This window comes from Hyperolius riggenbachi, chromosome 5 (assembly GCF_040937935.1).
Source record: "Hyperolius riggenbachi isolate aHypRig1 chromosome 5, aHypRig1.pri, whole genome shotgun sequence".
NCBI lineage: Eukaryota > Metazoa > Chordata > Amphibia > Anura > Hyperoliidae > Hyperolius > Hyperolius riggenbachi.
In genome coordinates, this window is record NC_090650.1 from 54,730,402 (window position 1) to 54,747,502 (window position 17,101).

The window sequence follows — 17,101 nt, forward strand, 5'->3', positions numbered from 1 at the left end:
AATTCGATCAGATTTCTCAAATGAATTGTATGGTGTGTGGCAACCTTTATCCCGAAACTGTGGCAATCTCAAAAATATGCGTGGTACCTTGAAGATTGTGATCGACACTTTCGACCAATCGGAAAATTGGATCGGAATGCTCAAATCAAATAAAAAAATAAAAAAAGTAAGCAGTTAAACTCTGTCAGAACTGACAAGTTTTGGACTAGTACCTCTCCTCATGGGATGTTCTCATGGTTTTCTTTGTTTTTAAAACCATTTCCTGAATGATAGTTGCCAAGTCTAACTGACAAAATAGTATGCAAACTTGTACGGAAGCTGGTTGGTATCTTACTATTTTGGCAGTTTGAAAACAAAGAAAATCCTGAGAATCCCACATGAGGAGATGGTGGAGTCCAAAACCTTTCAGTTCTGTCAGATTTTAACTGCTTACTTTTCTGCTTGAGTGCTGCTCACGCGAGTATTGCGTGACTTCAGCAGCCCCTGCCTGGAAACGCCTATGCCTCCTCCTAAGCCTCCTGGCCTCCTCCTCCCCAGAATTAGGTCCCATGATTCCTTGCAGCATGGGATCAAACACCGAGGCGCTAGAGGAGCTGGGGGCGTGGCTTTATGATTTCATGAAAGTATTTGGGCATAATAATGATAAAAAAAAGAATTTGTGGTAAAGAATGCCCAAGAAACTATATGCAAGGGGCTCATAAATGAGGACAGCAAAACTTCCTATCGGATCCACTTTAAAGATAGAGATCATAAGATGCAATAGGGCCATTGTGATCGTTCCTGGTGCAGCCTCACAGAGCTACAAATCATATGAGGCACTGTCCTCTATACAGATGCTCCCAGAGTATATGCATAATATGCATTCAGGCTAGTTATACACCAGGACGTTGCGTTTAGGGGACGTTATAGGGCACATAACGTGCACCTAACGCAACGCCTGGTGCTCTCTGGTGTGGACGTCGGAGTGAGCCGCATTGTGAAGCTCACTCTGGCGTCCGTGATGCCGCAATGCGTACTCTTGGACGCATGCGGCATCACGTGGTCCCGCCCGGCCAATCGCCACACAGAGCGGCCGCTCCAGGAAGTAAACACTGCACGTCACTGAGTGCAGTGAATATTAATTAGCCATGTGCCCGACCGCTCTCCCCTCCTCCCCAACATGACTGAGCATGTGCAAACAGTCTAACGCGGCTTAGCCGCGGAGAACACACAGCATGCAGCACTTTGCTACGTTACAATGGAACGCAACGTGGGCAGTGTGAACAGCCCACTTGTGTTACATTGCTGTGCGTTGGGGGAGCGTTACAGGCTGCACTAACGTACACCTGTAACGTCCCTGTGTGCAAGAAGCCTCAATGTTAGAGGAAGTCCATAGATTAGATTTTATACTCGTCTGCTTCAATGAGGTCAGACAGAGGCAGTGATTTTTCTCACAATCCAAAAACATTTTTATAGAAATAGTTAATTCAAAGTACTGTACTGTATAAAGTAAAAAGCATACAGTAAAACAAATTAACCTACACACAGGCTGGGCTTGCATATGTAAAACAAATTAACCTACACACAGGCTGGGCTTGCATATGTGCTCGTCTATGGAAGTACTAACCATATCTAAAGGGCCTTTTTTCACTACACAGCTGAATCGCAAATCGCTAGTGATTTTTAAATTGCTAGGAATCATGAGATAGTGTCGATTTGTACATCGCAAATCATTGCTTTCTGGAGCGATTTTATGAGGGATAATGAAAAATTGCAATCGCATAACAAAATTAATGAAAAATTGCAATCGCTGGTATTTGTGATTGCGATTGCTAGTGGAAAAGGGCCCTATTAGCTACCTCTACAAGCAAGAACAATCTGCATGTGCACAACTAATTTGACCTAGTTTCTCCTTGTATGCATGCAGATGTTTGAAATGTCTTGAATTGTAGTGCCATCTAGTGGATGACTGGCATATTTATGCTAGCTGTTACTGCTTATCTGAGAATGAAAACCCACTCAGCCAGGTGAGCTGATTGAGCACCTGGGTCCTTATGCAATTCACTTTTTCTCCTGTGTTATCTCCTAGGAGATAATTTTCATCTTCTCTTTAAATTAACTTTTCAGCATTTTACAACTGAACAAGTACCTAAAAGTTTGTGAAAAGGACGATCAACATTATTTGAGTATTTTCTTTCTTAATGGTGGTTTAAAAGACATTTTACAAGGTGTGAACATATCAACTAGAAGAAAAAAGGATTTGCATATGGGCTCCTATTTTTTTATCTTTTATTTAGAACTAGTGACCTAAGCCCGTTTAAAAATGGGCTAGGTTTGTCTCCGCACCTACCGCGCACATGCATGCTCCCGCCCGTCGCACGCGCACACCTGATGCACGCCCGCGTGTACCCGCCGCTCACCCGGCCGCCCGCTTGCACGCCCGCCTGGCTGCGTCCCTCTCGTCCTCCCTGTGTGAGGCTAGGTCCGTGCCGCGCACATGCGCAGTAGCAAAAAGCACGGACCCAGCTACACTGAGACAACTGTCCCTGCTACGCTGATAGCTTTTCAGTATGTTGCAACTGAAAAAATACCCAAAAGTATGTGAAAAAGTAGTATCCGAACTATTTTAAGTATTTACTTGTGCAATGATGATTAAAATGCATTTTATTGACAAGTTTGAAAATATGATGAAGGAGAAAATTGCATATTAACTTTTTCTCCTGAGTTTTCTCATAGGAGATAATTTTTCATTTCCTACTTAAAATAACGTTATAATATTCAGGCCTGGATTTACATCACAGGAGCCTATAGGCACAGATGTCCTGGCACCCTAAACTTCACCCTCCAGGAACCCACAAACCCCCGCCGAACCGCACCGCAAGTGTGCTGGCTAACCCAGCTGTCACTTCTTCCGGCAATCAGCAAAGTGCTGTTGCTAACAGGGCCAGCGCTACCATAGAGGCAAAGGGGGCAATTGCCCCAGGGCCCCAGAGCTTGTAGGGGCCCCCAGTGGCTACAAGAGGAAAAAAACATTTTTCAAAAAGACCTTATGGTTTTTGAGAAAATCGATTTTACAGTTTTAAAGGAAAAAAATACACATTTAAAAATCCGCCGACTTTAACGGTTAATAGCAAATCCACCTTAAATGCTAGAAATTTGCAGGATATGTTAAGGAGATCATTGGGAATAAGAGGAAAAAACAATTTTTCAAAAAGACCTTATAGTTTTTGAGAAAATCGATTTTAAAGTTTTGAAGGAAAAAAGTATACTTTTAAATGCTGTAAATGTCACTTTTAGTAGCAAACCTAACGGTAGTGGAATTTTACATGCATCAAAAAAAAGAGCAATACATTTCCTGACGGGGTTTCCAGGGGGTCAATACGCAGCCGCAGCGCTTTGGCCAGGGATCGCTGTACAGCCGCAATATATCTGTATGAAGATCCATGGCATTTTTTCCTATTTTCCCAAGAGTGTGGGAATTTTTTTTCTAAACTATGTGGGGTCCCCCCTCCTGAAACTTTTTAACCCCTTGTCCCCCATGCAGGCTGGGATAGCCAGAATGTGGAGCTCTGACCGATTGGGGCTTCACACCCTGACTATACCAGCTGCAAAAAAGTTCCCTTAATGCCGATTTTTGTTCCGGGGTATCTGTTGGGGGACCCCCCCAGGTTTATTTTGCCCTGGGGCCCCATTGTTGCTTAAACCGGCCCTGGTGCTAATATATCCCTATGGGATAATTTTCACTGCAGCATTTGCGATTTACATAAATCGCAAATGTTCTGTGTACAGCGCTTTGGGGGGCTTCCAATGTGATTCTGGTTCTGTAAAACGGGAATCCCAAAGCAAACTGTGGCAAAATCACGATGCAAAATTGTGATCCTATTTGAGATTTGCGTTCTTAGTGTGAACTAGTCCTATGGCATTAGTGATCATTTTACTATCTTAACCACTTGCCGACCGCCCACTGCACAGAGGCGGCCGGCAAGTGGATCCCGCAAGGCCCGCCGCATGCACAGAGGCGGCGGTCCTTGTACGGGCATGGGCGGAGCGATCGCGTCATCCGTGACGCGATCCTCCGCCGGGGATCGATAGCCGGGGATTTAGCCTCCAGCTCGCCGGCCACTTAGCAGCGCCGGCGGGCGGAGGAAGGAAGAAATCCGCCGATCACAGCGTATAATAGGCTTTGTAATGTATACAAAGCCTATTATACAGGCTGCCTCCTGCCCTGGTGGTCCCAGTGTCCGAGGGACCACCAGGGCAGGCTGCAGCCACCCTAGTCTGCACCCAAGCACACTGATTTCCCCCCCCCCTGCCCCCTGATCGCTCACAGCACTCCTCAGACCCCCCCCTCTGCCCACCCCCCAGAACCCTGTTTGCACCCAATCACCCCCCTAATCACCCATCAATCACTCCCTGTCACTATCTGTCGACACTATTTTTTTTATTCCCTAAACTGCCTCCTGATCACCCCTCACCCTTCAGATTCTCCCCAGACCCCCCCCCCAGCCCCCCTTGTGTACTGTATGCCTCTATCCCCCCTGATCACCTGTTAATCACCTGTCAATCACCTGTCAATCACCCATCAATCACCCCCTGTCACTGCCACCCATCAATCTGCCCCTAACCTGCCCCTTATTGACACCAATAGATCGCCCGCAGATCCGACGTCAGATCACCTCCCAAATGCATTGTTTACATCTGTTCTCTACCCTAAACACCCACTAATTACCCAGCAATCACCCCCTATCACCACCTGTCACTGTTACCCATCAGATCAGACCCTAATCTGCCCCTTGCGGGCACCCAATCACCCGCCTACACGCTCAGATTGCCCTCAGACCCCCCCCCCTTATCAATTCGCCAGTGCATTATTTACATCTTTTCTTCCCTGTAATAACCCACTGATCTCCTGTCAATCACCCATCAATCACCCCCTGTCACTGCCACCCATCAATCACCCCCTGTCACTGCCACCCATCAATCAGCCCTTAACCTGCCCCTTGCGGGCAATCTGATCACCCACCCACACCAATAGATCGCCCGCAGATCCGACGTCAGATATCTCCCAAGTGCAGTGTTTACATCTATTCTCTACCCTAAACACCCACTAATTACCCATCAATCACCCATCAATCACCCCCTATCACCACCTGTCACTGTTACCCATCAGATCAGACCCTAATATGCCCCTTGCGGGCACCCAATCACCCGCCTACACGCTCAGATTGCCCTCAGATCCCCCCTTATCAATTCGCCAGTGCAATATTTACATCTGTTCTTCCCTGTAATAACCCACTGATCACCTGTCAATCACCTGTCAATCACCCATCAATCACCCCCTGTCACTGCCACCCATCAATCACCCCCTGTCACTGCCACCCATCAATCAGCTCCTAACCTGCCCCTTGCAGGCAATCTGATCACCCACCCACACCAATAGATCGCCCGCAGATCCGACGTCAGATCACCTCCCAAGTGCAGTGTTTACATCTGTTCTCTACCCTAACACCCACTAATTACCAATCAATCACCCATCAATCACCCCTATCACCTGTCACTGTTACCCATCAGATCAGACCCTAATCTGCCCCTTGCGGGCACCCAATCACCCACCTACACGCTCAGATTGCCCTCAGACCCCCTCTTATCAATTCGCCAGTGCAATATTTACATCTGTTCTTCCCTGTAATAACCCACTGATCACCTGTCAATCACCCATCAATCACCCCCTGTCACTGCCACCCATCAATCACCCCCTGTAACTGCCACCCATCAATCAGCCCCTAACCTGCCCCTTGCGGGCAATCTGATCACCCACCCACACCAATAGATAGCCCGCAGATCCGACGTCAGATCACCTCCCAAGTGCAGTGTTTACATCTGTTCTCTACCCTAAACACCCACTAATTACCCATCAATCACCCCCTGTCACTGCTACCCATCAGATTAGACCCCTATCTGCCCCTAGGGCACTCAATCACCCGCCCACACCCTCAGAACGCCCTCAGACCCCAGCCCTGATCACCTCGCCAGTGCATTGCTTGCATCTATTCCCCCCTCTAATCACACCTTGAGACACCCATCAATCACCTCCTGTCACCCCCTAGCACACCTACCCATCAGATCAGGCCCTAATTTGCCCCGTGTGGGCTCCTGATCACTCGGCCAAACCCTCAGATCCCCCTCAGACCCCCTTCCGATCACTTCCCCAGTGCATTGATTGCATCTATTTTCCCCTCTAACCACCCCCTGAGACACCCATCAATCACCTCCTGTCACCCCCCTAGCACTCCTATCCATCAGATCAGGCCCAATACAACCTGTCATCTAAAAGGTCATCCTGCTTATGACCGGTTCCACAAAATTCGCCCCCTCATAGACCACCTGTCATCAAAATTTGCAGATGCTTATACCCCTGAACAGTCATTTTGAGACATTTGGTTTCCAGACTACTCACGGTTTTGGGCCCGTAAAATGTCATGGCGGTATAGGAACCCCACAAGTGACCCCATTTTAGAAAAAAGACACCCCAAGGTATTCTGTTAGGTGTATGATGAGTTCATAGAAGATTTTATTTTTTGTCAAAAGTTAGCGGAAATTGATTTTTATTGTTTTTTTTTTCACAAAGTGTCATTTTTCACTAACTTGTGACAAAAAATAAAATCTTCTATGAACTCGCCATACACCTAACGGAATACCTTGGGGTGTCTTCTTTCTAAAATGGGGTCACTTGTGGGGTTCCTATACTGCCTTGGCATTTTAGGGGCTCTAAACCGTGAGGAGTAGTCTAGAAAACAAATGCCTCAAAATGACCTGTGAATAGGACGTTGGGCCCCTTAGCGCACCTAGGCTGCAAAAAAGTGTCACACATGTGGTACCGCCTTACTCAAGAGAAGTAGTATAATGTTTTTTGGGGTGTATTTTTACACATACCCATGCTGGGTGGGAGAAATCTCTCTGTAAATGGACAATTGTGTGTAAAAAAAAAATCAAACAATTGTCATTTACAGAGATATTTTTCCCACCCAGCATGGGTATGTGTAAAAATACACCCCAAAACACATTATACTAATTCTCCTGAGTACGGCGGTACCACATGTGTGGCACTTTTTTACACCCTAAGTACGCTAAGGGGCCCAAAGTCCAATGAGCTTAGCATTTCACAGGTCATTTTACGACATTTAGTTTCAAGACTACTCCTCACGGTTTAGGGCCCCTAAAATGCCAGGGCAGTATAGTAACCCCACAAATGACCCCATTCTAGAAAGAAGACACACAAAGGTATTCCGTTAGGAGTATGGTGAGTTCATAGAAGATTTTATTTTTTGTCACAAGTTAGCGGAAAATGACACTTTGTGAAAAAAAACAATTAAAATCAATTTCCGCTAACTTGTGACAAAAAATAAAATCTTCTATGAACTCACCATACTCCTAACGGAATACCTTGGGGTGTCTTCTTTCTAAAATGGGGTCATTAGTGGGGTTCCTATACTGCCTTGGCATTTTAGGGGCCCTAAACCGTGAGGAGTAGTCTTGAAACAAAAATGACCTGTGAATTCCTAAAGGTACTCATTGGACTTTGGGCCCCTTAGCGCAGTTAGGGTGCAAAAAAGTGCCACACATGTGGTATCACCGTACTCAGGAGAAGGAGTATAATGTGTTTTGGGGTGTATTTTTACACATACCCATGCTGAGTGGGAGAAATATCTCTGTAAATGGACAATTGTGTGTAAAAAAAATCAAACAATTGTCATTTACAGAGATATTTCTCCCACCCAGCATGGGTATGTGTAAAAATACACCCCAAAACACATTATACTACTTCTCTACTTCTCCTGAGTACGGCAATACCACATGTGTGGCACTTTTTTGCAGCCTAACAGCGCTAAGGGGCCCAAAGTCCAATGAGCACCTTTAGGCTTTACAGGGGTGCTTACAATTAGGCACCCACAAAATGCCAGGACAGTAAACACACCCCACAAATGACCCCATTTTGGAAAGTAGACACTTCAAGGTATTCAGAGAGGAGCATAGTGAGTCTGTGGCAGATTTCATTTTTTTTTTTTTCGCAAGTTAGCAGAAATGGAAACTTTTTTTTTCTTTTTTGTCACAAAGTGTCATTTTCCGCTAACTTGTGACAAAAAAATAAAATCTTCTATGAACTCACCATGCCTCTCAGTGAATACTTTGGGATGTCTTCTTTCCAAAATGGGGTCATTTGGGGGGTATTTATACTATCCTGGAATTCTAGCCCCTCATGAAACATGACAGGTGGTCAGAAAAGTCATAGATGCTTTAAAATGGGAAAAATCACTTTTTGCACCATAGTTTATAAACGCTATAACTTTTACCCAAACCAATCAATATAGGCTGAATGGGTTTTTTTTTAATCAAAAACATGTTTGTCCACATTTTTCGTGCTGCATGTATACAGAAATTTTACTTTATTTGAAAAATGTCAGCACAGAAAGTTAAAAAAAAATCATTTTTTTGACAAAATTCATGTTTTTTTTGATGAATATAATAAAAAGTAAAAATCTCAGCAGCAATCAAATAGCACCAAAAGAAAGCTTTATTAGTGACAAGAAAAGGAGCCAAAAATCATTTAGGTGGTAGGTTGTATGAGCGAGCAATAAACTGTGAAAGCTGCAGTGGTCTGAATGGAAAAAAAGGGCCTGGTCCTTAAAGGAAAACTTAAGTCAAATAAAAAAAATGACATTTACTCACCTGGGGCATCCCTCAGCACCCCGAAGCTGGATGGTGCCCTCGCAGCCCCGCTCCGATCGTCCTGTCCCCGCCGGCGGCTACTTCCGGTTCGGCGACAGCCGCCGACAGGCTGGGAACGCGGCTGATTTTCCGCGTTCCCAGCCGCTGCTATCACCCTCTATGCTGCTATAGCGTCTATATAGACGCTATAGCAGCATAGAGGGTGATAGCAGCGGCTGGGAACGCGGAAAATCAGCCCGTTCCCAGCCTGTCGGCGGCTGTCGCCGAACCGGAAGTAGCCGCCGGCGGGGACAGGACGATCGGAGCGGGGCTGCGAGGGCACCATCCAGCTTCGGGGTGCTGAGGGATGCCCCAGGTGAGTAAATGTCATTTTTTTTAATTTGACTTAAGTTTTCCTTTAAGGGGGGTAAAGCCCACGGTCCTCAAGTGGTTAAACCCCTTGATTTTGATTTGCCAGGATGGCTGAGTACTGCTCATATGATGATTTGCATATTTATTCATTATCCTGCATTATGGCAGTAAGGCTGGATTCTCACAGTGTCCGTGGCATAACGCACCTGTTATAATGTGTGTGAACTGTAATGAACACTTTGTGGGCTATAACATACAGCTTAATTCAAATCCTGCATGCTGCAATTTAGAAAAACACGATCCATTACAATGCAGAGATTGTTATGATCACTTCGGCAGCATGTGTTAATGTGTGCAATAGTGTTAATTCATGTGGACTGCACTGATCTCCTGCGTAGGAGTCAGTGAGTCCTTCTAGTCCTGTTCTTGTTTATCAGTATTTGTTATATACGCATACTAGCGTGTTTGTAATTTTCCTTGTATTTGTGTTACGTTAATACATCAGTGTCGCTGATATATACGTACTCGAGCTGTTTATATCCTGTGTTCAGTCAGTCAGTTCCAGCACGTTTTGGTAGGTTGCGCTTATCGTGATCACCCGTGCTTAGCTAGTTCAGTCCTGTTCGTGTTACCTTGCGTGGATTGCGCTCACTTCTGCGTAGCAAATCCTTCCTAGTCCTGTTCCCTGTATTGCTCCAGTTCCTAGCCAGTGTTCCTTGCTTATGTTCTATATCAGTTCATCGCCGATATATATACATATGTTAGTCAGTCGTTTGTAGTTTCATTGATAGCTGTAATTGTAATACGCTAGGAATATCATATCTATTGTATATTTGTATGTATTGCATTTGCCTGCCTTTGATTCTGCTGTTTCCTGACTATTCTGTCCTGTCCTTGTGAGGTACGCCATCGCTGCGTTCATGATTGGCAACCTCATTTCAGTCTGTCCTTTTTATGGGCGCTTGCTGTTACTGAGTCAGTGACTAGTTTAACAAGCGTTCATTCTGCCTACCTGTCCTGATCTTCTGAGTTCGGGTTTATGCACTCAGCGCTACTTTGCGCTGAGCCACTATTGTTTAGTATTGTTTGTGGTTGCTCGGATCTACGCCTGCTCTGTGCGCCACATCTCCTACTAGAGTCAGTCCTCTCCTCCACTAGTGCGTTCGCACTATCACTGGGGGTATCCTGGTTCCTTGTGCTTGCGTGTGTGTCTCCTTCACGTCAGGTTATGCATTACGTGCTGACTGTGGAGAATATACCACTGAGCGTGACAGAGATGTGAACAGATGCATAGAATTGTATGGGTAGTGCGTTTACATGTTATTCTGCAGTGCAGTGAATATAGTGTAAATACATCCTTCTCAAGTGAAACTGAATACTTGCAAATACTCAGAATCAATGCGTTCCTAATGGGTGCTTCAAGTCCCTGATGATCTACACAAGGACAGTGTGACCTTGGCCTGAAGAAGCAGGCAAGACCTACGAAACGCGTTGTCATTTTACGTGTCCAATAAAATAGTGTTTTTTGATACCCTACCCCTCATTCGAGGTAAGACTGAATATTCCAACAACCTTTGTTGTAACGTTTTTTGGGGGCCTCCTCACACCCATCCAAGTGTTTTGCCCTAGACAGGGGCTCCCCCTGTGAAACTAGTCCTGTGGTCCTTGTTTTTTATTGGAAAGCAACTGACAACATTAATTGTAAGAAGAGTCTTCTACAGATACACGTGGAGACATAATTCTCCATCTGCTTGTTACTGTGGTTGCCTTTTAGCAACCCAGATTTGTATGTAGTATATGGTACTGAGAAAGGAAACACAGAGGCAACGGGAGCCCAAATTGTGCAGTATGTCACAGATAAATGGATAGGTAAAGGTGTTTAAAAAGGAAATACTCACAAAGGTGGGTTGCACACGGGGCAAGCGACCACTTAAAGAGGAACTCCAGTGAAAATAATGTAATAAAAAAAGTGCTTAATTTTTACAATAATTATGTATAAATGACTTAGTCAGTGTTTGCCCATTGTAAAATCTTTTAAATCCCTGATTTACATTCTGACATTTATTACATGGATACATTTTTACTGTTGGCAGGTGATGTAGCTGCTGCATGCTTTTTTGGCAGTTGGAAACAGCTGTAAATAGCTATTTCCCACAATGCAGCAAGGTTCACAGACCGGAAACTGTCAAGAGTATGTACTCAAGAGTTTCTTATGGGAGGGATTTCACCACAATATCAGCCATACAGAGCCCCCTGATGGTCTGTTTGTGAAAAGGAATAGATTTCTCATGTAAAAGGGGGTATTAGCTACTGATTGGGATACAGTTCAATTCTTGGTCGGAGTTTATCTTTAAAGCAGGTGGAGTGTCTTATACCTGACTCCACTCAGGTATGCCAGCAATCCTGGAGGCAGTCGCTCTCTTGGTAAAGAACCTCATGCACTCTCGTGAGGTGGTGTGAATTCCATCTCAAGTTTGGTGTATGGGACTCCCCTCACCAGACCGTGGAGGGGAGTATGACACAGAAGGGGGTAAAGAGGCACCCAATGAAGTATAAAAAGTTAAAAACACTAAAAACTAAAATATTGAGGTGGCTTACCTCATAGACGACAACTCACTTGGAGTAGAAATATTTATTAACAAGAAGAGGCAGCGCATTTCGTGGGATCTAGCCCACTTCCTCAGGCCAAATAAAGTGCTACTGCGCCGTATTTGGGGCGCCTCTGGGCTTTCGAGTAATGAAATGGTAATGAGTTGCTGATTAAACAGGTGTGATGGGGGTTAAATTACCTAGAAGTCTGTAGGATAGTGTGCGCTCCATTCCACATCATAGCTGAACTGTGAGCCGCATTCCACGACTCACTACCGCACTTCCTCTTTTCGGCTTGAAGGAGGAAGCAGGGTAGTGAGTCATGCAACGCGGCTCACAGTTTGGCTATGATGTGGAATGGAGCGCACACTATCCTGCAGACTTCTGGGTAATTTAATTCCACCTCACCCGCGATCACACCTGTTTAATCAGCGCCTCATTACCATTTCAATTCCGAGTAGCTTGCTACTTGGAATTAATCAAAAGCCCATCCCTGGTGGCTTGTGGTTTGTTTTTTTGGTTAAAGAACAAGCGACACACATGCTAACCTAGAAATAAAAAACACATATATAAGTAGATAAATACTACTTCTACTTACATAACAGATGTATTGTGCTATCCACGTAATGATTCCTGTGAATTTTATAAAGGAAAAGCAGAAAATCTTATTCTAGGCAGTGGCCATCTTGCCAAGCTAATGCTGACATCATATCCTGCCTGACTCTTGTTTTCCCCCTCTCTTCTCTTGCTCATTGTGTATTCATTAGCTGCCCTTCTCCCAGAGTCTTCAGACACTCCCACTGCGGTGTATACTAACAACTGCACTGTCTTTTTTTTATTTACACATCCAATCACTGAGTCACTTCAGCCTTGCTTGTAAACACAAGTAATCAGAGGGTGTTTCTGATAAGAAGCTAGGCAGGGAACTAAATGGAAGAGGATGAATATATTATAGATAAAAAGAACTCCCAGCATTCAACTATTTGGCACTGTTTGGCACTGGGGCCAGTGCTGCTAAAGTATGTGATAACTACAAACCATAACAGCAGAAAACGTTTTGCAAGTTTTGAATGCAGGATTAGCATCTTTATCACTTAATACACTCAGACCAGTTGCTGTTGACATTTGATTTTTATGGTGACAATACAGCTTTAACCTTTTCGGTGCCGCACACAAGTTATCTCGGAGCTAACTTTGTTGCGGTGTTTACTAATTTAGTAGTTTACTAGTCTTTACTTATCAGCCTGTGTGGACATGTGATATATGATCTTCCAATCACATGACTGTGGACTAAACAGGAATAGATGTGTGCTATTCAGCAGCCACTAAATATAAGAAATTTAATTATATTTTTTAAAATAAATTGGCCGCAGCACCTGTGGGTCTCTAACTAAATTGGTGGTTAAATGGTTAATATGATCAGTTTATTATCCGTTTACCTTACGCTGAAGAGTAAAGTAGAGTAGAAGTAGGTGTGAAAATACTGGGAAACAGAAGATTTGTTTTAAACATAGCATTATAATATTGTACCAACAGATGGCAGTAGTATAACACAAATCTAGAAGCAAAACTAAAACTAAACAAAATATTTCCATCTCAGGTGAGGACTGGGTTGACCTTTTTTTTCGACAGCCTCAGCCCAAATACATTTCTTGTGTGCAAATAAAGGGATGGTCGGAAATGTTGTTTCCGATTCCGGTGAAATTTCTGCTTTCCGATAAGTGTCTTTCTGTTTTTTCGATTTCTGCAGAATGTATTTTTTCAATAATGTTAGTTAATTGTAAACATAAAAACAATTTTTTTTTGCGGATGTACGCTATTATGCGGTTACTGTATTTCCGATTGGCAATCACGGTAAACTGATTGGCCAAAGGCCCAGTTCACACTGGCAATAAAAAACTGGTTCGCTCGCGGATCGTAATGGATCAGATGCAAACGGATCCAATGTTAACCTATGGATCTGGTTACATTTGTACGTTTGAACGGATCTGTTCCACACGCTCCACTAAATGGACCACAAGTTTGGTGCTGCAGCGATTTTTTTCGGACAGCAGAGCCCAGCAGAACGGAAACAAATGCTGAAGCACTGCCTTGGTGGCAATGAGAAACGGATCCTTAACCTCCCCGGCGTTCTATTGAGATTGCCAGGGAGGCTGCGGGAAAGTTGGCTGCATGAAAGCCCACTAGAGGGCGCTCCGGAGGCGTTCTTCCGATCGCCTCCGGCGCCCAGAACAAACAAGGAAGGCCGCAATGAGCAGCCTTCCTTGTTTGGCTTTCCTCGTCGCCATGGCGACAAGCGGAGTGACGTCATGGACGTCAGCCGACGTCCTGACGTCAGCCGCCTCCGATCCAGCCCTTAGCACTGGCCGGAACTGATTGGTCCGGCTGCGCAGGGCTCGGGCGGCTGGGGGGACCCTCTTTCGCCGCTGCTCGCGGCGGATCGCCGCAGAGCGGCGGCGATCAGGCAGCACACGTGGCTGGCAAAGTGCCGGCTGCGTGTGCTGCTTTTTATTTGAAGCAAATCGGCCCAGCAGGGCCTGAGCGGCAGCCTCCGGCGGTGATGGACGGGCTGAGCTCGTCCATACCGCTCAGGAGGTTAACAACACGCTGGATAAAAACGGACTGTTTTCACAGATCCATTTACCACTTATTTGTCAGTGTGAACTAGCCCTAATACTTCCAAAATCTTCTGATTGGCCTGAAATTAAGACAGCAATCCGATTTCCGCTGATAAACTCTGCATTCTCTATGTGGTCCAATACTTTCGAGTCTTGTGATTGGCCTAAAATTTCCAAGTCTCAGTAATGGGGTATTTTGCGGAATTCCGATTTACGCATATCGATTTCTGCCACGGTAACCCGATCGGAAATTCAGAAATAGGAATTACCCGGAAATGTTCTGACCATCCCTATAGAAATATACTAATGCTAATATACTTTCAGCTCCTGTGGCATTTCCTCTCCAGAGGAGTTCCAGCTTCCCTTTACCTGCTACCGCCCCTGGTACTTACCTCACTCTCTCCTCTGACAAATGCCTCCATTACCCAGATAACCAGCACAGTGATGTCTCTACTCTCTACCAACCAGTCCAACCCACCAGGCTTCCTGCTTGCCTGTTGGCTGCCACAGACACGACTGATTGGTGGAGAACTTCTGTGTCAAATGATAGGAGTCCAAATGGAAACTTTAGTGGTAGTGTCTCTCCGATCTCCCTGTGGCTGCTGATGTTCTATCACATTCGCCTACTTTGTCAAAAATTCCTGCCTGCGACCAGGCCCACTGCTGGTGATCATGTTCCTGTATACACAGGCAGGCAGGGACACACTGCTCTCCTGTGTTCAGTACGGGGAGGGTCATCGCTGGTCTGCAGATTGAAGAACTTGCAGCTGCCCGGAAAGTGCAGCGGCTGATGCGAACTGGAGGAGTAGAGGGAGCGAAGATGGGATAACGGGGCAGCCGGCATGGACTCCTAGGCCAGAGGAGGTGAAAGAGTGGAGGCGGGGTAAGGTGGCAGCTGGGATGCTGATATACTGAAGACGCTGTCTGATGCACGCGGTTCAAGCGGTGTCATGGGCAGCCCGGCGCTGCCGCAACGGGGACAATGGATACATTGAAAACAGACATGTCTGAATGGATCCTGTAGACACAATAGAATCCATTGATATGTTTGTTTATTCACTTGTCTCTGTTGCAGAAAATGGCCCAAGGTTAGGAGCAGTGTGAACCTAGCCTGAGGCCAACTTATGGGGGAAACCCAGGGGTGGACCTACCATGAAGCCACCAGAATCACGCGACTCAGGCGGCAAAATTAAGGGGGCGGCGTTTAGAGAAACAGTTTTGTCCACCTGGCGCCTGCCTCCTCTACGCTCTCCTGTTTGCCTTCCTGGTACACACACTACCCTCCTCATCCATGCATCCCCATTCTTATTCGACCAGTGGCACCTGATGCAACCAATCAGGCGAGGGTGCTGCCACTAGACCAGCCAATCACAGCTGCCCTTTTGTTAATTCACAACCATGACACCGCCATTGGGCCAGTCACTGCACTCGATCAGTAGCAGTGACCTATCAGACTGGCCATGGTGATCTCTCGCGGGTGACGGGATTTATGTGGGGTATATATATGATATGAGGTTTATATGATGGGGCATTCATCGTTTTCCGGGGGAAGAGGGGATGCGCATCCTCCAAAGTTTGCTTCAGCCAGCAGAAAGTCTAGTACCGGCCCTGGGAAAACCAATTCACTTATTTGTATGTTTCTGGTATGTGAGAAGAAACCATAAGTGCCTACTGCCTGGAAGAAATGCAAACAGGATAACATTTTCCATGCACATTGTGTTCTGACCCAAGTTTGAAACAGGTACTGGATCAAACATCTACAGTAAACTTCCTATCCACCAGAACAAAGCAGATATATTCGAGAAACTCTAAAAAAAATCTAAACACTATTCTGAAAACATACATAACACTATTTATGCTTATTATAGAGATCTATATATAACTTAACTTTTAATAAATAATTAAAACTTCAGGTACGGCTTTATTGCCTATGTGGCTTAATTAACGTGTGAGATAAGAGGAAGAAATATGTCAGAACACCCTATTAGGATTGGTAAAGCCTCAGTATTAGTAGGATGTCTACCCCTGCAAATCACATAAAATTGAATGAATATTCATACACAACACCATCTTCCACCTAGCCTGGCATGTTTCACCCCCATAACTTCTGGGTACTTCATCAGAGGACAATCAAAGTGCGGTAGTGAAAAATGTGCAAAATATAAAATTAAAATACATTATGTTATCAATGTACATGTTATGAATGTAGCATAGCCTCACGGCCATATATACAAGCCACGAACTCTAAAAAATAACTATGGACTCATTCCTGCCTGTTACTTCTACCATATCTGTCTTACTTCCAAACAGTGTTCCAAACATTGATGAAATAACCGAGTGTCACAATACTACCCACATTATCTTTCCACACCCGTTCTGCAAGGTGACCTCTGCTTATGTGGGCTGATGTTGATATTTAATAGTTTAAAAGTAAAAAAGAACGTATTGTGTGTCTCTGGCTGAATTCTCCGTGCACCAAGAGCAAGAAAATATTATAAAATGACTAAATATGTAGATATTTTTCTAGGGCTGTAGGCCTGTGAGTGGGTGACTCCCAAAGGACTCGTGAAGAACAAAACTAGAAAAGCCATCACATCATGATTCAGACTAACCTTAGACAAGTCATGGATGATTCAAACACAGCGTAAGCCAAAATGCCCCATAAACCTGTCTATAAACAAGATAGGATCCAGTAAGATAGAAGCTGGGAAATCAGAGGGCAGGGTGTAAGGGTGTCAGGAGAATACGTAGGAAGAACACCTCGTTACTGTATTGTAGTTGCAGTTAACGAGACAGGATATGCAGTCAGGTCAGTGTGAGTTTGGCCAAAAAGGAGC